The sequence below is a fragment of the Dasypus novemcinctus genome, chromosome 15 (assembly GCF_030445035.2).
Source record: "Dasypus novemcinctus isolate mDasNov1 chromosome 15, mDasNov1.1.hap2, whole genome shotgun sequence".
NCBI classification, from domain to species: Eukaryota; Metazoa; Chordata; class Mammalia; order Cingulata; family Dasypodidae; genus Dasypus; species Dasypus novemcinctus.
In genome coordinates, this window is record NC_080687.1 from 64,385,643 (window position 1) to 64,407,135 (window position 21,493).

At 38.3% G+C, this 21,493-nt stretch overlaps 1 long non-coding RNA gene across 1 annotated transcript; it reads left to right on the forward strand.

Moving 5' to 3' along the window:
• The first annotated feature begins 1,726 nt into the window (after positions 1 to 1,726).
• On the forward strand, positions 1,727 to 18,104 carry LOC139436535 (uncharacterized). The gene is made up of 4 exons (XR_011645829.1): positions 1,727 to 2,141; positions 10,371 to 10,516; positions 16,656 to 16,743; positions 17,550 to 18,104. It is a non-coding gene; the product is annotated as an uncharacterized lncRNA (long non-coding RNA).
• Positions 18,105 to 21,493: the final 3,389 nt, after the last annotated feature.

Consider the following 21,493-nt stretch of genomic DNA (forward strand, 5'->3'; position numbering starts at 1 on the left):
GTGCCATGCAGGGGTGTCTCCTGTGTAGGGGAGCCCCACACACAAGGAGTGCACCCTATAAGGAGAGCCGCCCAGTGCAAAAAAAGTGCAGCCTGCTCAGGAGTGGTGCTGCACACACAGAGAGCTGACGCAGCAAGATGGCGCAACAAAAAGTGACACAGATTCCTGGTGCTGCTGCCAAGAATACAAGTGGAGACAGAAGAACCCACAGCGTATGTACGTAGAAAGCAGACAAATGGGGAGGGGGAGTGGGAAGGGGAGATAAATAAACAAACAAACAAATAAATAAATAATATCTAAAAAAAATAGAATTTGGGAATGGTGCTGTTGTACACTTCATCTCTGTTCTACATGGTATCAACAGGAACAGCTCTGCTGGGGTTAGAGGATATCCTTCCAGAATAATTACGAATATGGCTGTCAAGTTTGTGCTGATTTTTAGAGACCTCTCAACAGGGCTGCTTAGGCTTCCTCCAGAGCATTAGACATTTATTGAACAAATATTAACTGAACTCCTACTATATTTTAGGCAACATTTTTAGATCATGAGACTCCATCAAGAATGACCAAATCCCTTTGTTCGTGGAATCTATATTCTGGTAGACTTACATCCCAATATTTAGCCCAGCATTTAAACTTTATAATACTTTCAGAACAGGAAGGAATTCAATTATTATAAACTCTAAAATGTGAGGTAATATTAGGCTCTTTAGTCTTCTAGAAAAAAAGTATATTGAATCTGATAAGATGAAGTTGGTAAAAAAAAAAAGTAAAATATTTAGCACTTAGTAATTACACTGAAAGTATTGTTACAATCAGTAGCTATTAGAAATGTGAAAATACACCCCAACTGGACATTTTTCTTACTTATTCTCCCTCCTCTTTCTCATCACAGCTGATACACTTTGATACCAATTTCTTTACTTTAGTTGGATACATTACTAAAGTGTGTTTGTCATAAATTTCTATTAACTGCTAATGTGAAAGGTCTCCATTATACTCTTCCACAGAAGTTACTAAATATAGTACCAATTCCAGTTGCTATGCAATAATAAATTACAACAGTTAATAAAAGGTAGAGTGTACCACAGAAATAAATACAAATATATTCTACAAAAAATACTTTCAAAAATATTTTCTTTATTAAAAACAATGTAAAATGTATTCTTCAAAATATTTTGGTAGTTTATATAATTTCCAGGTAAATTCTTAATAGCTTTAAGTATTTAATTACATCTCATGGTTGTAACTGCTTTTGTAATCAAGCAATTGTTTCAATAAATATATACCTATCAGCTAGAGTTGGTGAACAATGATAGAATCAGTGTATAATTCTATAGCACACTTTTAACTTTATTCCATACATTCACACATATTCTCTTATTTTATTTAGCCGTTCAAATATTTGCAAGAAAAGTAATGCACTGCTAATAAACTCCAACTTGGATAATATCATGAGGTTTTCAGATTGAACTGTGGAAAATGAATAAGTGGAAGGGGCATTGGGAACACTCAGTATTATTCCATCCTGAATTACTGTGTCACCCTGAACAGGTTCTTTAACTGTCTGCTCCTTAATCATTTACCGTCTGTTCGATGGGAAAACTTCCTCCATGGTTTTATAAAGATTAGATAATAACTATAAAGTAGATTCTGGGGAAAAAAACTCTTGGCAGAGGTCTAGCAGGAATAGATAATAGTTTATTATTAACCAAGAAAATGGAATCAGACTATCCAAGTTATGGGAAGCAATAATGGCTGAGGGATCCAAGACATGAGTTTGTCCATAATAGGCAAAACCAGGCAGAATTAGGAGGAACAAAGAGAATGTGATGTCTAACACTGGCCCTAAACTCTTTCATGCCACGGAAACCTGCTTAAAACTCACACACTTTATAGTGCTGTCTCACGATAAAATAAGAAAACATGTGAAAACATGTTTTTTGAGCATAAGCACTTAAACTTTGGGAAACATTAATTAAATGCACTGGAAGGAAAATGGAAGGTTTACTAAAGAATCATTCCTTCTGTTTGTAGCCAGAATTCCCAAGGCCAATCAACCTCTGGGAAAGGAGGTGCTGAGAACAATGCACAACGGGGAATACTGTACTACAGAGCTGGAAAATTTGTTTCTGTAATAGGTAAGTCTCCAGCGTGATTTTCCAAAAGCAGCCCTTTCAAGGAAGAGTATCTGCCTTGAAGGCAATGAAGTCATTTAATCAGAAACAAGCTGGGGATATCTGACCTGAAAGTGAACTTAGATTAGGGTGTGAGACTATAGATTAAATCACCTTTATGAGAGCCAACCAGGAAATGTCCACTGGAAAAACGAAGATATGATATTATTATAGAGCCAGTGTATTAATTGGCCTGAATACTTATTCCAAGAGGATCCCTATGAAAACATGGTACTATCCCAAGAAGTCAAAATCCTAGGAAGGTTGGTGGCTACAGGTGTGTACTGTAGGGATATTTTACAAAAGTTCCATGCGATTGTGTTTTTTTTTAAAGATACAGGCTCATTTCCCTCTTAAAGGAACTGCGTTGTGAACTCTTTTGTAAAAATAATGAAATTTTTGACAAGGGGAGACTTACCAATCAACTGATGCTTTTAAGTGTAAAATTTGCTTAAGCTGTGGTATATACCTATAGGCAGCAAGAAACCCTTTATCTAGGCAAATTCAGTCAATAAATATTTATGTGAGCACCTACCACGTGAAAGCATTGTGTTTAGTTTGTAAAGTTTAAAAAGAACGAATAAGACATCACCTCTTATTGAGCTCAAAATTTAATGTGGAAAACAGATTATACACTGAATTACAAATTAGATGTTTGTTTGTTTTTTTTTACCTTTTTAGTGTAGAGTCAGGAAGAGAAGATGAATGTGCTACTTGGGTAGAATTAAGAAATATTTCATGGAGTTGGTGATATTTAAGTGGACCTTAAAGACTGAGTAGGAGTTTTAACAAGTGGTAGGAGAAGAGTGTTCAAGGGAAAACAAAAAATAGCACCAGCCAAAAGCCCACTGTGTATTCTAAACTGTAGGCGTGGTGTCGTGCAGCAAATTTTTATGGCGGGGAGTGCAAAGTCAGGAGGGTGTCCACCAAGATGAGGAGTTATTTTCCTTTATTACATAGATAATGGAGGATCATTAAATGTTCTTTAGCAAAGGTATGGCATGGTTAGATTTGTGTTTTAAAAAGAATTAAATGGTAGTGTGGTACATGAGGGGGAAATAAGCAGAGACTTTCTGGACAGAGAAAATGACATACTGTTAGGTTAATTGGATAATACATGTAAAATCTCGAGTAAATTTATAAAGAACCAAACTAAGAGTAAGTTTTCATTATTATTTTGGTTGAGGAAAGAGATGATGAGCACCTAAACTGTGGACTTGTCAAAGGCAATAGGGAACACCAACTATTGGAGAAGATATTTTGGAGGTAACAATAATGGTAGTAAATGAAAACATTTAATGAGTGGATACTACATGCCAGGCACTGTGTTAAATGCTTTGCATGTATTGCTTCATTTAATCCTTATAATCCCTTAAAAGGGGTCAACCATTTTAAAGATCTAGAAATTGAGCAAAGAGAGATTAAGTAATTTGCCCAGGTCTCAGCTGGTACATGGTGAAGTCAGGCAATGAATTCAGGCAGTCTAGCTCTAGGGCTTTTGCTTTTAAATAAAAGGATGGACTCTCAGTTATAACTACACAAGGAGGTAACATATTTATGTAGTAGTTAGGGGATAGGAGAAGTCAGAAATGGTTTGGAGTGGCTGTACTCAGTGCGTGTTTTGTAAACACTAGTTTTCCAGAATGTTAATAGGTGTTATGCAAACAGGGACCCAACATCAAATAAAATACTGAAATAAACAAAACAAAACCTGCTCTACTGCAGAATATCTAAGAGCCTTTGATAGTTTAGTTTTCAGTATGAACCTCCAAGAAATTTCCCAAACTTATTTGACAATCAATCTTTTTTTTTTTTTTTTTAATGTAAGATTTGGGGAATTAGTGTTTCTGGAACACAATCTGGAAAATGACCTGGGCACTTGATAGAGCCTTGTGGATAAAAATGCTGTTTGGTTTGGGCATCATTGAGTGTCAGATACCTGATGGGAAAAATGCATAGCAGAATGTTGTAAATTTGAATCTTGATAGATGAACCACAAATTAAAATGTAGATGTGCAAGTCCTTCATGTGTGATGACAATGAAGACTTGAGCTTAGTGGGCAGAGGTCGCCTAGAGGAAGAATGAAAGATAAGCCCAAGGAATAAATTTTTGGATGCTGTCTACTTACCCTGGCAGTTTATGCAGAACCCCAACTGAAGTTTAGATGATATTTAAAACTGACAATGTTTTGTTGAATTATTTCTGTAATGATGAACGATCTGTTAAATTTCAGCATATCGCTGTGTGTAAATTAACCCACAGGTAGTCTTGTAATACCACATATCTTCAGAACAGCTGACCAAGAAGGAGCATGAATTTCTTAATTCATAAAAATATTAACCTGGTTAATTCTTCTCTTCTTGTGCGAGACGGTCTGCAATATGAACACAGCATAATTCAACCTTAAGCACAAAGATATGAATCTATGGATAGTTTTCCAAATGTCACTTGTCCCCATTACTGCCTTATTTAAATTGAAGGCAACACTGTTATTTCCCATATTTGAGTATAGCCTTGAGTTTCATACAAGTGATCTATTACTTTAATCCATGGCAACAGAGATTCCCTCAAACCAAATAGTTCCAGGAGGATCTATTTTAGCAACAACATCTGTGAACCATTCTAACGGCTTGCAATAAAAAAATCAAATCATATAATATCCGACCAGAAATAACAAAAGCCAAATTGGATTCTTCCCTGGAAAATAAACTTCAAATTATGTTTTAAACCTACAGACTTTTACAGGGAATTTTAAAAATCATATTTAATTCATTTAAAAACAAGTAGTTTCAGGCAAATACACTATTGAATCCTAGATTTCAGTGAAGATATGCTTCCAGTGTCAAGGTCAATGTTAACCTCAAAATAAATTATTTAAGGGGAGAGAAGTTCAACTAATTTATTTTCATTCTCCCAACCCCTACCCAATTTATTTCATATACCTTTGCTGGATGAATGTACCTAAAGCACAGCTCTTGCTCCTGTAATTCTTCTGATGCAATATCTTAAAGGATTCCCCAATGTAGATGATAAAGTCCAACTCCCTTAGACTGACATCAGGACCCAGGAGGCCCTGGCTCCTGTGGACTTTCTATTATGAACTCCTTTGCTCTACTTTCTGCCCCCAAAGACGCCAGCCTTGTTAATGGCACACAAAGCCTGCTTTTCCTCATTCTTTCCTTGTTCTTCCACCTTAGATTACTTTTCTCACTGCACCTCCAGTTGGAGGGAAATTTCTTCTTCTCTGGTCTCCTATGTTATTTCATATAGAACTCTTAATGTATTTAGCCACTTTCCAACTTGGATTTTTGCTATATAGGAAGACTATAGTGTGGCAGAAAGATTCATGCACCCTTGGGAATCAGTCAGAACCAGATTCAAATACCATCTGTGTGTCTTATTAGCAAAGCGGCCTTTGGCAAGTCCTCAAGCTGGCTGAGCCTCAGTTTCCTTATTTGTAAAATGGAGATAAAATGTCACATGTGAATTTCTTCAGCACACAGACATTAATATATATTAACCCCATTCTCAACAGATATTTATCCCATTTTTCTTTCTAAGTGAGTATATACTATCTCCACTAAAAGCTATAAAATTGGAGAAAATTCCCTATTTCATAGGGTTTTTAAAAGAATAAAAGAGATAATGTATATAATGCATATTGTTTAGTTCCTGGCACAGAGTATAATTAATGGCAGCTCTAACATCATTATTATTGTTTTAGGAATGTAAACCTCAGTAAGCAAGGGTTATGGATTGAATTGTGTCCCTCCATTAAATGTGTTCAAGTCCTAACTCCCCTATCTTGTGAATGTGATCTAATTTGGAAACAGGGTCTTTGAAGACGTGGTTAGTTAAGAAGGGGCCTATCTGGATTAGAGTGGGCCCTAATTCAACATGACTGGTGTCCTTTTAAGAAGAGGAAATTTGGACACCACTGCAGACAGACAGCCCAAAAAGGCAAGGAAGGATTCTCCCTTACAGGTTTCAGATGGAGCATGACCTTGCTGACACCTCGATTTCATATTTTTAGCCTCGAGAGCTGTGACACAATAAATATATATATATTTTTAAGCCACCCAGTTTATCATACTTTGTTGTGGCATCCCTAGAAAAATGAAGATGGAATTTTTATGTACTGCATCTTTAAATCCTGCTGGTGCTTAGTAGAATCTCAATTAAGGTTTGTGTAATGAATACTTCCATGACATTGGGATTGGAGTCTGTGAAATAAGAAATGATGATTTGGCCAATTGCAGAGATGGGTGCATTTGGTAGATTTTATTACTAAGAGAATCCACTTAATAGATTAAACTTGGTACCCAAATCAACACCCAAAAACAAAAAGCACAGAGAATATGAAAAAAGATTGTAAAAAGAAAAGGAAAGAGAATTATTTCATCATGAGTATCTCACCCAATATTTTTCAGAACAAGTGGAAAAATAAAGAAAAATAATAAAACATGCTGAGTTCATGGGACTGAATCCTGGAGCAGGCAGGTCCTTGGCCCAGGATCTAGCAGCCAATATCAAGTCCAGTCTGGGAAACTAAGGGGTGAAACAGTGCGGCAAGTCCCCAGTCAGTTTCTGGGCGTCAGAACACAGAAAGGCCATGAGATGAATTAGGGAGGTGCCAAGAACAAGAGGACAGGGAGGAAATGGGGAGAAGGGAGGGAGAAGGGAAGGGCAATAAACCTAATTCCTGAGGGCAGGCCTGACTTTCTGGGGCATCTTTTAAAGAGCCAAACACGGACCATGTGAGAATGCTGGGTGGGCCTCACAGTAGGTGCCCCAGCTGGCTGAAGGAGGGTCCCCCTTCCCGTCTTTCCACTCTGACCAATCAGTTCTTATAAGAAACAAAGCTCATAAATCTTTTCACCTGATTTAACCAGGATAACAATATTTCTGGAGGGGCAGGATCGTGTTGTTGGGGGAAAAAACCAACAACCGCATTTGTCTGGGGACAGATGGTGTTTAATGAAAACAAGATTTTAAAGAAATGTCTAAACAGGGGTTCTTAATCAGGAGTCCATGAGCTTGGATTGAAATTCAAAAAAAAATTATTCTTGTGGGGACCTATTGGTGTGGGTGTGATATATTTATTAAACAACACACAGTATAGTGTAGACTTAGTAAGGGGTCTATGGCAAAGAGGTCCATGGAACAAAAAAGGTTAAGAACCCCTGGTCTAAACTAAAAAAACATTATTTTTTTCCAGCTTCTCTTAATCTTTTCATATATGACCTTTGGCTGGGCCAATCTACTGACCTTTGGCTCCCCTTTGGATCAATTTCCCTGTAATTTTCAAGGACTGCCTGTATCTATTTGAGTCACTGAATAAAACCTGATATTTTCTTGCTCTTTTATAGGACCATTTGCGTGTTGATCCTCAAAATTGTTCCATGATCACATTGAAAGTTGACACTCAATGGTTCATACCTCTTGAGTTAGCCCCAAAGGACAAAATGAAATGAGCTTCAATAAATGATTTAACTGCTGGAAAGAAAAGAATTTCTTGCTCATGACATCCTGAAGCAGTCTTTCTCCTTTGTTCACATCTAGCTTCCTTAGCCTTCCACGGTGGATTGTGTGGGCTAGGAAGACAGTAGAGGTCAAGAGGGGAATGGCATGTTCAGAAGATAGATGGAAAATATTTCATTCATATATTGCAGTGAAGGATGAATAGACATGTTGCCTTTTGCTCATGGAACTTACAGTATAATGTGGTATATATGGAATTTATATTGTAGTTGAAATAAACAAGTAAACCAGAAAAGAAAGAATATGGTGATATCTCATGAGAAGTTCTAGGAAAGTAATAAACAGTGAAAATATAGAATAAAGAGAGGGATTATTAGAAAAGAAATGCCCTAGAATAGGGAACCAAGATTGTAATAAAGTGAGCAAACATTGGTACATGATTTTATATTTCAATGCACGGTTTGTTTTTTGTCCATAAACAGCCAGTGACATGCTCATGCTATATCGTCTCCAGAATAAGGAAGGGAATTGCCTCAAGTTGTCTTCCCACTGTTTGACATCTCTTCTTCTTCCCTCCTTGCCTAGAGTCCTCACTTCCTTGTCCCCCAGTGTCTTAGTTTCCAATTGAAGCTTTAACTAATGACCACAAATATAGTGGCTTAAAACAACACAAGCTTGTTATATTACTGTTCTGTAGGTCAGAAGTTCCAACACAGGGCTTAAATCAAGATGTCATCAGGGCTGTGTCCCTTTTTGAAATCTCTAGGGGAGTATCTGTTTCCCTGTCTTTTCCAGTTTCTAGAGGCTGCTGCATTCTTTGGCTCATAGCCCCTTCCTCCATCTTCAAGGCCAACAACATAGCATCCCTCTCGCTTCTGTTGTAACATCTCTTTCCCTGACCAAAGTCAAAGAAAGTTTTGCAGTTTTAATGATTCATGAGATTTGTTTGTATCCACCTACATAATACAGGATATTCTCCCCATCTCCAGGGCCTTTTCTTTAATGACACCTGCAACGTCCTTTTTGCCATGTAACCTAACCTACTTCAGGTTCTGGGGAGCAAGATGTGGACAACTTTGGAGGCCATTATTCTGACTATCATACCCAGGTAACCAGAGCTTCCAAGTCCCTTTCAGGAGTATTAAAGCTGGTCCTTAATGACAAAGCCCTCCTTCCCTCAGCTGTTAGCTAAGGGAATTATTGGGAAGTAAGTGAAATAAACAAATTCACAGAGTTTGTAATGGCTGTTAGAGTCTATAGTTTCTTCTGCCATTGGATTATGAACCTTAAAAAAATCTCTAAAAGGTAGCATTTCTGGCAGTATTAAGGGTAGATGAATACTTCTTGATTTCAACTTGACTGATCTCTTTTCAGAAGAATCATCTCATAATGGGGAAGGAGGAGAGAGAAAACAAACTCTGGATTTTCTTCTCGGTGTGGAGGGGAGAAATTACTTTGCTTTTCCTTCATCATGCAGTCAATTTTGTTTAGAGCCAAGGTCCAAACAATCTTCGTAGGGTCTGGTTTTAAGGGAAGGACTGTAAAATAAGGAGACTGTGCATGAAATAGAAATAAGTATTTCACCTTTGCCTGGGCTAAGGTTCACCAATCTTACAGACCCTGAGACTCAACTCATAGAAGCAGGAATATATGGCTCCTCGGGATTTCATCAGTGGCCTGTCAAACAGATCAGATCAACTTCCTCTTACGTTCTATATCTTCCACCTCAACTCTTGTTTTGACACCATCTTTCCCCCCACATCAGGAATAATCTGTACTCCATTCCAGTAGCTTGGTCCACTGCATGTATATGGTAATTGTTTGAATAGGTGACTGATTTCTTGTCTGGGTGACTAAGCAGCCATTACTGTGAGGCAGCCACCATTTACTGAACACTCACTGTACTGGCTTAGCTTTCATGTAGTTTCTAGACCTTCACACATTTTACCCTTTTGATCTTCCCAACAATTCTTTGAGGTTGATATTAATGCCTCCATTTTAAGATCAGAGATGTTAAGAAACTTATCCAAGAATACACAGGGAATAAATAAAAGAGCCAGGACTCAAAGTGAGGTCTGTCTGATACCTAAGCCCATTCTTCTTCACTTCTCTATACTGATCCCCAACCCTCAGTCACCCTGGTCCAGTGAGAAATCCACAATCAGTCCTAGCTAACAAATTTCCAGTCTCAGCCTCATCATGGTAGTCTGAGTAGGGGGAGCTTAGGGGCCAGAAATGCCCTCATTCTGGATGTAATTGTGAGGAAAGTTGGTTTTGGAATCCACCCATCTTTTACACTACCTATACTTAATGCTTTAGTTGTAGTAAAATGATTATGTATTTTATTTAATATGGGTCTGATTAATTTTTTGTCAGTTTTATTTGCTTACTTGCTTTACGGGTATTTGTTCATTGGCATGATTGTCTGCTCAAAACACACACACAAAAAGTTAGTAAAAACTTTAGAGGGGAATCAATAGCCAAGCCTTAAAACTTGATCATGCCTAGATGGGCCTTTTAGAGGCCCTATGGGATCACACTCTGCACCTCCTCTGATCTCTGCCATGCTTGATTCAGAATTTTTAAAAGATCCTTAAACAAAAAATTAAGGGAAAGGATGAAAAAAAATTCTGATTCCTGGGTTGTCTACTTTGAAATTCTTTTTGAAATATCTATTTTTAAAAAATAATTTTTGTGCTTCTGTTTTGCAGGTCCACTCCACATGTGCTAACAGAGTCCCCCAGGAAATCTAGCATTGGACTTCGCTGTTAATGCACTGTCTTTTGAAATCTAGAAAGAAATAAAGATGAAGCTGGGTGGTCAAGTGAACTGGAGAAACACAAAGAGACTTCTCAAGGTCACTTGGGGTTGCTTCAATATTTTTTTCCTGTTCAACTATGTCTTCATGTTCTTTCTTTAACCAGAAAAGCTAGATTTGTGTTATATGTCACAATAGATAATTCTTCCCTGATTTCCTTAGTATTTGTTTTAAACTACAGAGGAAAACTGCCCCTCATGAGGATCTATATACCGTTGCTTCCTTGGGTTTTCCATCCATAAATTTGTAAATATCCCTTTTCCATGGAGTTATTATGATGAAAAGCCAGTTCATAAAACTACCAAGCAGCCTGCAATTGTAAATGACTGTTCAAATGCCAAGAAATAACTCAGTCATGCTAACCTTTTACGTGCAAATTTTGTTATTTGTTGGAGGATTGGAAATATGTAGTCATAAGAGACCCTTTCAGTTATGCATTTAGGGATCCCAGGAGGATGTGTTGGAGGGAAACCAGTATTTGTTTCAACAAACATTGAGAGTCTATTAGACACCAGGAGCCTCGTTAGGTACCCAAAATACAAATATGAAAATCCTTCTCCAAAACAGTCATCCAGGACATGTATCCCTCTGAAATACAGACTCATTATGGGCATTTTATTTCTTGAGGCACACATACATAATCATAATTTTCACAAGCATACATGATTCCTGTTTAAACTAAAATTTAACTATAAAATTTTTTTAAAAAAACCAACAATAAAAATCTGGATTGGGTTAATTCATGTTAATTAATCCATGAGGTATTATCCAAAATGTTATCTGCCTACACACAAAAAAGAAACACTTTTGCCAAGAGGGGCGGCAGCTTGGAGGTAAATGGAGCACAGACCCCTCATCTGGATGATATTGTTTTGTAGCTGCATTGGGACTTTGCTAATTCTTCATGTCGGAATGATGGCTCACATATCGCCACAAGGTGATAAGTAGACAAGTTTTATAAGAGTGAATGCTAGAAAGGAATAGGGCTGAAGAACTGAAGAACCTAGGAAAATTGGTAGAGGCACAGGGAAATACAGGTGAGGAGAGGTTGTAGAGAATGGAAAAAGAGCAAATGATGATAAGAAGGAAAGAGAAGAGAATGAAAAATAATGAAAATGACAGGAAAGGTGTTACACAGATGAGAATGAGAGAGAAAAGGGATATAGAGGACAAAAGGAGAAAGAAAAGATATTTAAAAACCAAGAGAGAGGAAAATCAAGGGAAAATATTGAGGGAAAATGCCCACAACACTCTCCCCTAGTGTTGAATTCTGGGATCAAATCTCTATTGTTACCGTAGTGAACTGACAGTACCAGCACAGGCCTGCTGATATGAGGGTAAGTTCCAGTCTTGCACAAGGGGCCTCTCAGCTGATGTCTGTGAGCCAAGTAGAAAAGCTCGATTCCACCAGTTGTCCAGGAAGCTTATCTTGCTGCCATCACAGCCTTGACCCATGGCTTCATTTGGGGAACTTAAGGAATTGGATTGGTTCTCTGGGCCAATGAGTGGAGGAAGCTCAGGTAGGCCATGCCTGCCTAGAGGATCCTATGCTCCTCACCAGGTACAAAAGCAGCCCCACATAGAGGAGTATGCAACAATCAAACCAAAATGTGCCTCTACCTCTACTCTGACTTAGAGAACAGAGGTGGAGTGAGTACCAGGCAGGTTAGAGTAGGAGAGTGAGCAAAAGTAAGGGGCATTTTATAAAGCTATTTGACTGCCAAGACTTTTCCCTGATTTATAAAACTCCCCCAATAAATACTTAGCCTAAAGTGTGTTACGTCTATGCTCAGGCTCTACATTATACTGGCAATGTTTGTGAAATGGTATCAGCAGGGTCATTTATTGGGAAAAAAGGACCCTCAATTTTTCAATAAACTACTTAAAACCTAACATAATTTGATCTATAGGCAATGAAGGGCTTGGCTTTTATTAATACTATTTTAATTATAAAATAGAACACAGTGTTTGGCACATTGGTTGTTTTTAATGTAATGAATCAGAAAATGGTCCATGCTTTCCATAAAAGTGTGACTGCCTTACAAGAGAATTGACATCAGTTTTAATAGTGATTCTTCTACCTTTCTGGATACAATGTCTCTCTCCATATAGTTAGAGCTTCTTTAATATCTTTCAATAATTTTATTTCTACAAAGCCCTTGTAAACTGTTAGATTTATTTCTAGGTACCTTATATTTTTGTTGTTATTGTTAATATTATATTTTTTAAATTATATTTTCTGTTTATGGATAATGTAAAGACATGTTATTGCTTTTTAAATAATGATCAGTTATTCCAAACTTCCTTATTCATTTTAATTTTCTGCAGATTATCTTGCTTTCTCTATGTTAATAATCAATTCTGTAAATAAGAACAGACTTCTTTCTTCTTTTCTTTCTTCTCTTCCTCTTTCTCCTCCTTATGAGGATGAAAACATCACTCTTATTCCTAATAAGCTAAGAATATCAAATCAGAAGTTGCTATACATTGTCTAATTTTATTCTGCAGGTAGGACAATCATGGGATTTTTCTTTTTTAATCTGTTAATATATATTTTTATTTAATGTATCACTAGATTTTGGCTTACTCCATTTAAAAAAATTTATGTTTATGAAGATAAGTGAGATTGATGTATAATTTGTTTTTCCTATCCTTTTATGATTTAGGAATAAGACTACATGAATCCATACAAAGAGTTGGAGAGCCTCCTCTCTTTTTGTGTTTCCTGAAACAGTTGTATATGACAGGAATTATCTGACTTATGAATAAATGGTAGAACTTGCGAAATAGTCTGGGCAGTGTTTAAGTGTTCATATAAACATGTGTCGTTGAGAAGTGTACTTCACAGATGTATTATTTTTTCTTGAGTCAGTTTTGATGAGTTATGTTTTTTCAAGAAAATGTCCATTCACTCAAGAATGCAAATATATTAGCATAAAATTCTTGAAAGTACTTCACTATTTTCTATCTTGGCTACATCTGTTGATATATCCTTCCCCAACTGCCCCCCCACTTCTTTTTACTTTTGATATTGTTTGTTTGTATTTTTTTTCTTGAAAAGTTTGATCAGTGTTTATTTTATTAGCCTTTCAAAGAACAAACTATTGATTTGGTTGTGCCTCTTCTAACTTCTTTAGTTGGACACATAACTCTTTAATTTCCAGTCTTCTCTTTTAATACAATATTTAAAGCTAAAAATCTCTCTCTTTACCACTTTGGTTACATCCCACAAATTTTGCTATGTGGTAATTTTTTTATATTTCAGTTCTAAGTATTTTCAAATTTACATTATAACTTCACATATGTAATACATATTATGTTCCAAATGTATGGGTTTTTTTCAGTTATGTTTTCATAACTGATTTATAATTTAATCCTGCTGTAATCAGAGAACATAAGTTACCCAGAGCATGTCATGATTTCCAGTTTGGATAATGATGAAATGCTGGCTATCATTTCTGTTTGGTTCTACCCAAACATTATATATCTGCTGTGTTTCTGAAAAGAAAGAGAAGAAATCTGTATTCTTTTGAGAAAGTGCTGAAGGATCGAAGCTGTTAAAGTGACAGGGCAACGCTCTCTAAAGAAAAATTATGCCTTTCAGTCACCTTCTATGGCTTCATTTCACTTCTTATCCTAGTGCCTTGTTCATTAGGATCAGCCATTAACTGTCTACAGTTTTTAAAAGTTTATATTTACATGTTAACTTCAGGATAGCAAACGCTCTAGGATATTTCTTACCCAGCAGAAACACTGATTTTCCTTTTAAGCAAGCAGGAAACATTCAGGGCCATTTGTTTTTGAACACTACAAATGCCTCTTTTTTTTTTCCCTTCCCTTCTCCCTCAAGGAACCATTCTCTAGTCACCAAGTTGGGCAGGAATTTGAAATAAAATTGTCAGAGAGTTTTGTGTTTGTTTTCTGTTTTTGTTTTAGTGCTGGGACTAATTTCAGAAATCAGCCAAGTCTTTCTCTTAACAAATGAAGAAACGGTCACAGAAAGGTTTAGTAGCTTGTCCATGATCACACTCCTTGTTCCTGGAAAAACTGGAAATGACATCCAGTGTTTTTGCCTCCCTCACCACACTGCCTTATTTGAATGCTATTTTAAAGCTTCTAACTAAAGATGTTAACATTTCTTTTTTCCACAGCTCAGAATTTAGCTTGTAAATATCCTGGTGAGCTACAAAACTTGGCAGAGTTATGAATCCTGCCGAAGAGTAGGAGGTGGGAATTTTCCATACTTCATGGATTATCAAAGGCTGAAATTAATGACATATGCTGTCGCTAGAGATCCTCAGATCCTGGCGATGCAATGTTAAAGGTTTCTGTCTTTTTTTGTTAGAACACAAAGCAGGGTTCTTTACTCAGTGGGAACAAATATCAGATGCAGTGTGAGACCAACACACTGGCCTCTAACAACCATTATAGATAAGGTTGAAGGCTATGAGAGACACACCCAATAAAGACCAAATTCAACAAAGTGTATGAATTGGAATGTATGGTGATAGAGGCAGATGAAATACCAAGCCTAAGTACTCTTAGCCATTTAAGACCGTTTTTTAAAGACATGCTAAAAGCCTGCTCCAGCTGTTCAGTTCATGACTTTTAATGCTGGAACATAGACTATGGTAGTGGGGATAAGACAGAATTCAGGCTGTCAAGAATATTCGATGAGCAATGAGGAGCCACTAAAGGAATTTACTTTAAATAGAAGAGAAATTTAGTCAGATTCAAGTTTTAAAGCGCTCTGGCTAAAGTGTGGATAATTAATTAGCAGAATACAAGAAAAGAGGCAGAGAAACCAGTTGGGAACACTACCAAAATTCTCCAAAATGAGAAGGCATGGGTCTGAAAAAAAAGCATAGGAATGAAGAAGCAATTGAATAGATGGATTTGGGAAATGTTAAGGAGGTAAAAGTTTGAACATGGGAGATGAAAGAGGGGTGGCGAGGAAGAAACCCAAGTTTGAACCTGGATGACGTGGAGGGTGAATGTGTTCTTCACCAAGCTAAGAAAGATGGTAGGAGGGCTTGGAGGAAAGAATGAGGGATTCTCTTCAGACAGGTTGAGTTTTTCCTACCTTGGCTACCCACACATAAATGCGACTGCAGTGATGGAGAAGAAACTGGCCTGCAGGTGTGGATTTGAGAGTGCCCAGTGCATAAGTGTGTTGAAGCAGGGGAAGGGGTGAGATTACCCAGTGCTGAGGACTTACATGCTAGGCTAAGGAACTAGGAGTGTTCTCAGGCAGAGAGGATGGGTGCTTCAAGAGCAGACATACCATAATGATGGTGATAAGTGTACTAAATTTTGGGAATGAGCTAGAAAGGGGCAAGGAAAAAGATCGTCAGGGAACACAGAAGATCCAGCTGATTCTGAAAACCACAAATTTGTAATGGCAAGAGGAAACTGAATACAAATGATATTTAGGAAGTGAGGAAGGAAAGAGAGGGGGAAAGGGAAACCTTGTTTCAAATACCAAATTCACCTTTGTATTGCTTTTAATAACTCTTTTTTCCAAAGAGAGTGCCTCTTTCACACCAAATGAGCCGAATAACCACCAACAAGTTACACTAACAAATTCTGAACAGTCCAATTAGTATTTTATTAATTGCTGGAATCACTATTACCTCGTGCAGAACATATCACAATAATGAAGAATTGTATTGATTAGACTAAGAAATGTGCTGCTCCCATCAGCAACTCAGTTGCAAACCATTTCCCCACATGGGTTACTCCTCAGAGGACAATTTACTGTGCTGTTAGTCTAGCGTTTATTTCAAACAGTGAACCTTCCCTGACCTTGTCATCAAATCTTGCGATTCTGATGCAGGAAGCTCTCTTGATGGAGAGGGATGGCTTGGAGCAGGGAGGGCAGCTTATGCTATAAGCACTACTGAGTCACGCTTCTGGGGTGGAGGGGAGAGGGCAGTACTTCTCTGCCCTTCCCATGGGCATTCATTTATTTTTCACTCATCCTTCCCTTCCAATTATATCTTTGCCCACCTATGGCATCCTTGTGTTGCCAAACCCCATGGGAGATGCTCTGATTTTGCACGCTAAAATGATGTCATAGAAGCTCTATGATTCTTTCTCTTTGATGATGTCTTTTCTTCCTGGGATCTCATTGAGATTGATATCATTGTAAGAAATGATCATCTTTCTGTTTATGTAGAATGTATGGATGTGCAGCCGCCCCACCCCCCTTACTGCTCTGCTCAGACAGGACGGCTGTACAGATCTTCTTGTCACTTCACATCACGGTACCTCATCCTTTCTTTCAGGGGGCTCCTACCATTTAAAACACACGAAGGTTACATTCTGTGTACACACAGAATTGCCATACAAGAAACTATTAAGTTGGGGAGGGGGTCCCCAATGCTAATTACATCAAAAAGCAGAAGTCTTCTTATGATGGGGAAACTGTCAAGTCATCAAGGAAATATTTATCTAAATTAATGAGAATCTTCGCTCACATATAGTTTTGGCACAAAGTAGTAGTCACTCTCTAGATATTTGTGAGATGAGTGAATAAAGTATGCTTTTGGGTCATTATTATTAGAACAAATAAATACATATTAAAGTCATTTTATAGAACATGTCAGGGCTCCAAAATATTTATTTTAGCTTTTCATGCACTCTTTAAGAAAGCTAGAGGCTCTGCGGGATCATTTGTTGCCTTTAGTCCACAGTTATTCTTTTTAAAAATGTGAAAGACATTAATTCGGGGCTTTAAAACATGTGTATAGTTCACGGACTTTCCTGCAGTCTTTTGCCCAAATAGGGGTGTAGTCTGGAATTTCAGTTCATCACACCGAGTGCTCGGCTGTGACTCCCCTCTTACCTCTAACATACAACCCCAAAGTCACATAAACTCATCATTTATCCCCAGGACTCAACTTAGCATGTGTTTGTTTATGAATTGATCTGTAATGAGCCCACAGGAGCTCAGCAGTATAAAATGTGAAATAAATAACACCCATGGCCAAGAGTTGTCCACAAGATGAACTTTGCCCTACTATTTTCATCAACCTCCAACCCCCACCTGCTGACTGCAAATCTCTTTCAGTTTCAGGAGAGCCAGATGTTCTTTACCCTGTGCACGCAAAACCACCACACTGAGCCCCGGCTAAGTGAACAGGGAACTTACTTCAGTGTCCACTGCCAAGTGTGCTCCACCAGGAATCCAGAAGCCTGGGAATTCTACCCTGGGGAAAGAAAGCAGGAGTTTCCAGCCAGATTCACCTCCCACCATGGGAGGTTGTTGTTAATTGTTCTTTGAAGAGCCTTTCCAAGTTTTTTAAAGCCTTGTCCGCCCACTCGGAGCAGACTTCGGTGGAGTCTGGGAACAGCCGTGGTTTCTTCCATCGTTCCATCAAGGACATTGCAGCTTTGGGCAAAGCCTCCTTTTTCCACTCTCTCTTCCAGTGACAGTACCCAAGTGGCAGCACAGGCAGTGATGCCGGCTGAGATCTTTTCCATGGCAAGTTTCAGCGGAGATTCACTTATCATTTTCAAAATATCCCTGGGGAATTGGTGTAAATAAATTCCTTGGCCTTTTGTATTAGTAGGGAGCGTACTTTCTGCAGGTTTTGAATAAACATCCCAATTTAAGTTGGAGAAATATCAACCAAAGAAGTAGCCATTCTGACAAAAAGTGGTGACTGGCCCACAAAGCCATCTTTACCCACCCTTTCATTTGAATTTGATTATAGTTCAACACTTGAACCTGTACCTATCACTGCGTTAAGGGTGTGGCATGCATTGATTCCAATTCCACAACAACCATATGATGCCTTATTTCCTCCCATTTTTTAGTTAGGAAACTTGAGATTCAGATAAGTAGAAAAAGGAAGAGCTAGGATTTAAACTTCATCTATCCAAATCCAAGACCTGAAGTCTTGACCACTGTGGTGGTGTGAAGTCAAATATGCACCCAAAAAACATGTTTTTAAATTTAATCCATGTCTATGGGTGTGAACTCATTGTAATAGGAACTTTTGGTGAGGCTTTTTCAGTTAAGGTGTGGCCCAGTCCAATCAGGATGGGTCTTTAGCCTATTACTGGAGTCCTTTCATAAGCAGAATAAAATTCAGACAGAGAGAAGGCCACAGGAACCAAGACGGAGGACATCAACGGAGCCCAGAAGAGAAGGGAAAGAGACAGGAGATATCGCCATGTGTGCCATGTGACAGAGGAGCTGTAGCAGTTTGATATTATTGATGAATTCCAAAAAGAAATTTTGGATTATGTTTGTAATCTGGTCTTTTCCTCTGGGCATATTAGATTATACTGGATTCAAGTAATCAAGTAAACCTCTTGTGCCAGTAGGGCGTTGAGTCCCCACCCTTGGTGGGTGGGAACTCATAGATAAAAGACATGGCAAAAGACAGAGTGGAGGGTTTTTGATGGAGTTTTTTGTTTTCTTTTATAAAGATTAATTTTTTTGTTTATTTCTCTCCCCTCCCCACCCCCCAGTAGTCTACTCTCTGTGTCCATTTGCTGTGTGTTCTTCTGTGTCCGCTTGTATTCTTGTCAGCAGCACCGGGAATCTGTGCTCTTTTTTATTGCATCATCTTGCTGCGCCATCTCTCCATGTGTGTAGCACCACTCCTGGGCAGACTGCACTTTTTTCATGCAGGGCGCACTCCTTGCACATGGGGCTCCCCTATGCAGGGGACACCCCAGTGCGGCACGGCACTCCTTGAGCACATCAGCACTGTGTGTGGGCCAGCTCACCATATGGGTCAGGAGGCCCTGGGTTTGAATCCTGGACCTCCCATGTGGTAGGCAGATGCCCTATCAGTTGAGCCAAATCTGCTTCCCTTGATGGAGTTTTGATGTTGGAGTTTTATGCTGAAGTCTAAATCTGGAGCCCTAGGAAGTAAGTACACAGAGGAAAGAGAAGCCCTGGGGAGAGAGGAACCCTGAACCTAGAAAGAAACAAGCCCTGAGAAGACAGGAACACAGGAAACCTGAACCCCTGCAGACTGGCAGTCATCTTGCTCCACCATGTGACAATAGACTTTGGTGAGGGAAGTAACTTATGCTTTATGGCCTGGTATCTCTAAGCTCCTACCTCAAATAAATACCCTTTAAATAAACCAACCAATATCTGGTATTTTGCATCAGCACCTTTTGGCTGATGAATACAAAAGCCAAGGATCACTGGCAGCTAGCCCCCAGACACTGGTTTTCACAAAGAAAGCAATGCCTTGATGACACCTTGATTTGGATTTTCTTTTAGCCTCAAAACTGTGAGCAAATACATTTTCCTTATTTAACCTGATACATTTTATGGTATTCGCTTGATCAACTCAGGAATCTAATACAACCACCATGTTATACACCTCTCCAGAATTTTACAGTAGAACAAGAACCCTAAAGGAGCACCTATGGGTCCATTTACTTAGGTAAGCAATAGAGTTTTGAAGTTGAAGTAAATTGTCATTGAAGATAAAAATTAGTTTGTCTGCAGGAGAAAACCTATTACCTATTAATCTATCTATCTCTATCTATCAAAAATCGTCTGTCATTTCTTTATTTTAACATTTCATTTGGAAATAATTTCAGACTTATAAAAAGCTGCAAAAACAATATGCAGAGTTCCTTTCACCCAGCTGTCCCAAATGTTAGCATCTACTTATCCATAACACAATTAGCAAAATCAGGAAATTAACATTGACAACAATAATATTCAGTACTCTACAGATTTTATTCAAATATTACTGGTTGTACCACTAATGTCAGTTTTCAGGTCCAGGATCTATGATTTCAAATTGAATATGGTTGTCATGTTTCTTTTTTTAAATTTTTAAAATTTATTTCTCTCCCCTTGGCCCCCCTCCCATTGTCTGCTCTCTGCGTCCATTTGCTGTGTGTTCTTCTGTGTCTGCTTACATTCTCAGTGGGACCGGTAATCTGTGTCTCTTTCTGTTGCGTCATCTTGTTGTATCAGCTCTCTGCGTATGCGGTGCCACTCCTAGGTGGGCTGCACTTTTTTAATGCAGGGTGCACTCCTTGCATGTGGGGCTCCCCTATGAGGGGGACACCCCTGTGTGGCATGGCACTCCTTGTGTGCGGCAGCACTGCGCATGGGCCAGCTCACCGCATGGGTCCGGAGACCTTGGGTTTGAACCCTGGACATCCCATTGGCAGGCGGACGCTCTATCAGTTGAGCCACATCTGCTTCCTGTCACGTTTCTTTAGACTCCCTTAATCCACAACAGTTCTTCAGTCTTTCTTTGTCTTTTATGACCTTGATGCTTTTGAATGGAGCTTGCCAATTATTTGGTAGAATTTTCCTCAATTTGGGCTTCTCTGGCATTGTCTCATGATTCATGTTATTTATTTTCTGGTCAAGACTACTACAGAAGTGAAGTGTGCCCTTCTCAGGACGTGATATCAAGGAGTATGTGATATCAATTATTAAAGATGTTAACCTTGATTACTTGGTTAAAGTAGTGTCTGCCAGGTTTCTTTAAAGTTACTATTTTTCCCATTTGCAATTAATAACTATTTAACTTGAAACCCTACTCTACTCTTTAGTTATATCATTTAATCTCTTTGAGTCCCAATGCTCCATATTAAATAGGGTTAGCAATCACTGCCCTACATATCTGTGTTGTTTTGAGTCATAAATTTTATCATATATGTGAAAGTACTTTGTAAATTATAAGGTTATATAAATGTTCCAAACAAAAATATTGAATGAACTATATAATGAGAAGCCACAGGTTGACAGATTACCCAGCATGCATATTATATTCTTTCAGACTTCTTTTGAAACCAGTTAAAGGGGAGATTTAGGAATTATAACTGTAGCCAGACATGCAAGGGAATTTCTGTGCTGTAACCCTCATTGACTTCCCAGAAGGGACAAAATCTTCTTTGAGGTTTCAAGGGTTGTGCTGGCCTGAGGTTCTCTGGACCTCTCATTTAAATTTAAAATTTGAGGGAAAAATCATACTATGAATTGTGATTTGGAATTACCCTACACAATGTAACACTGTG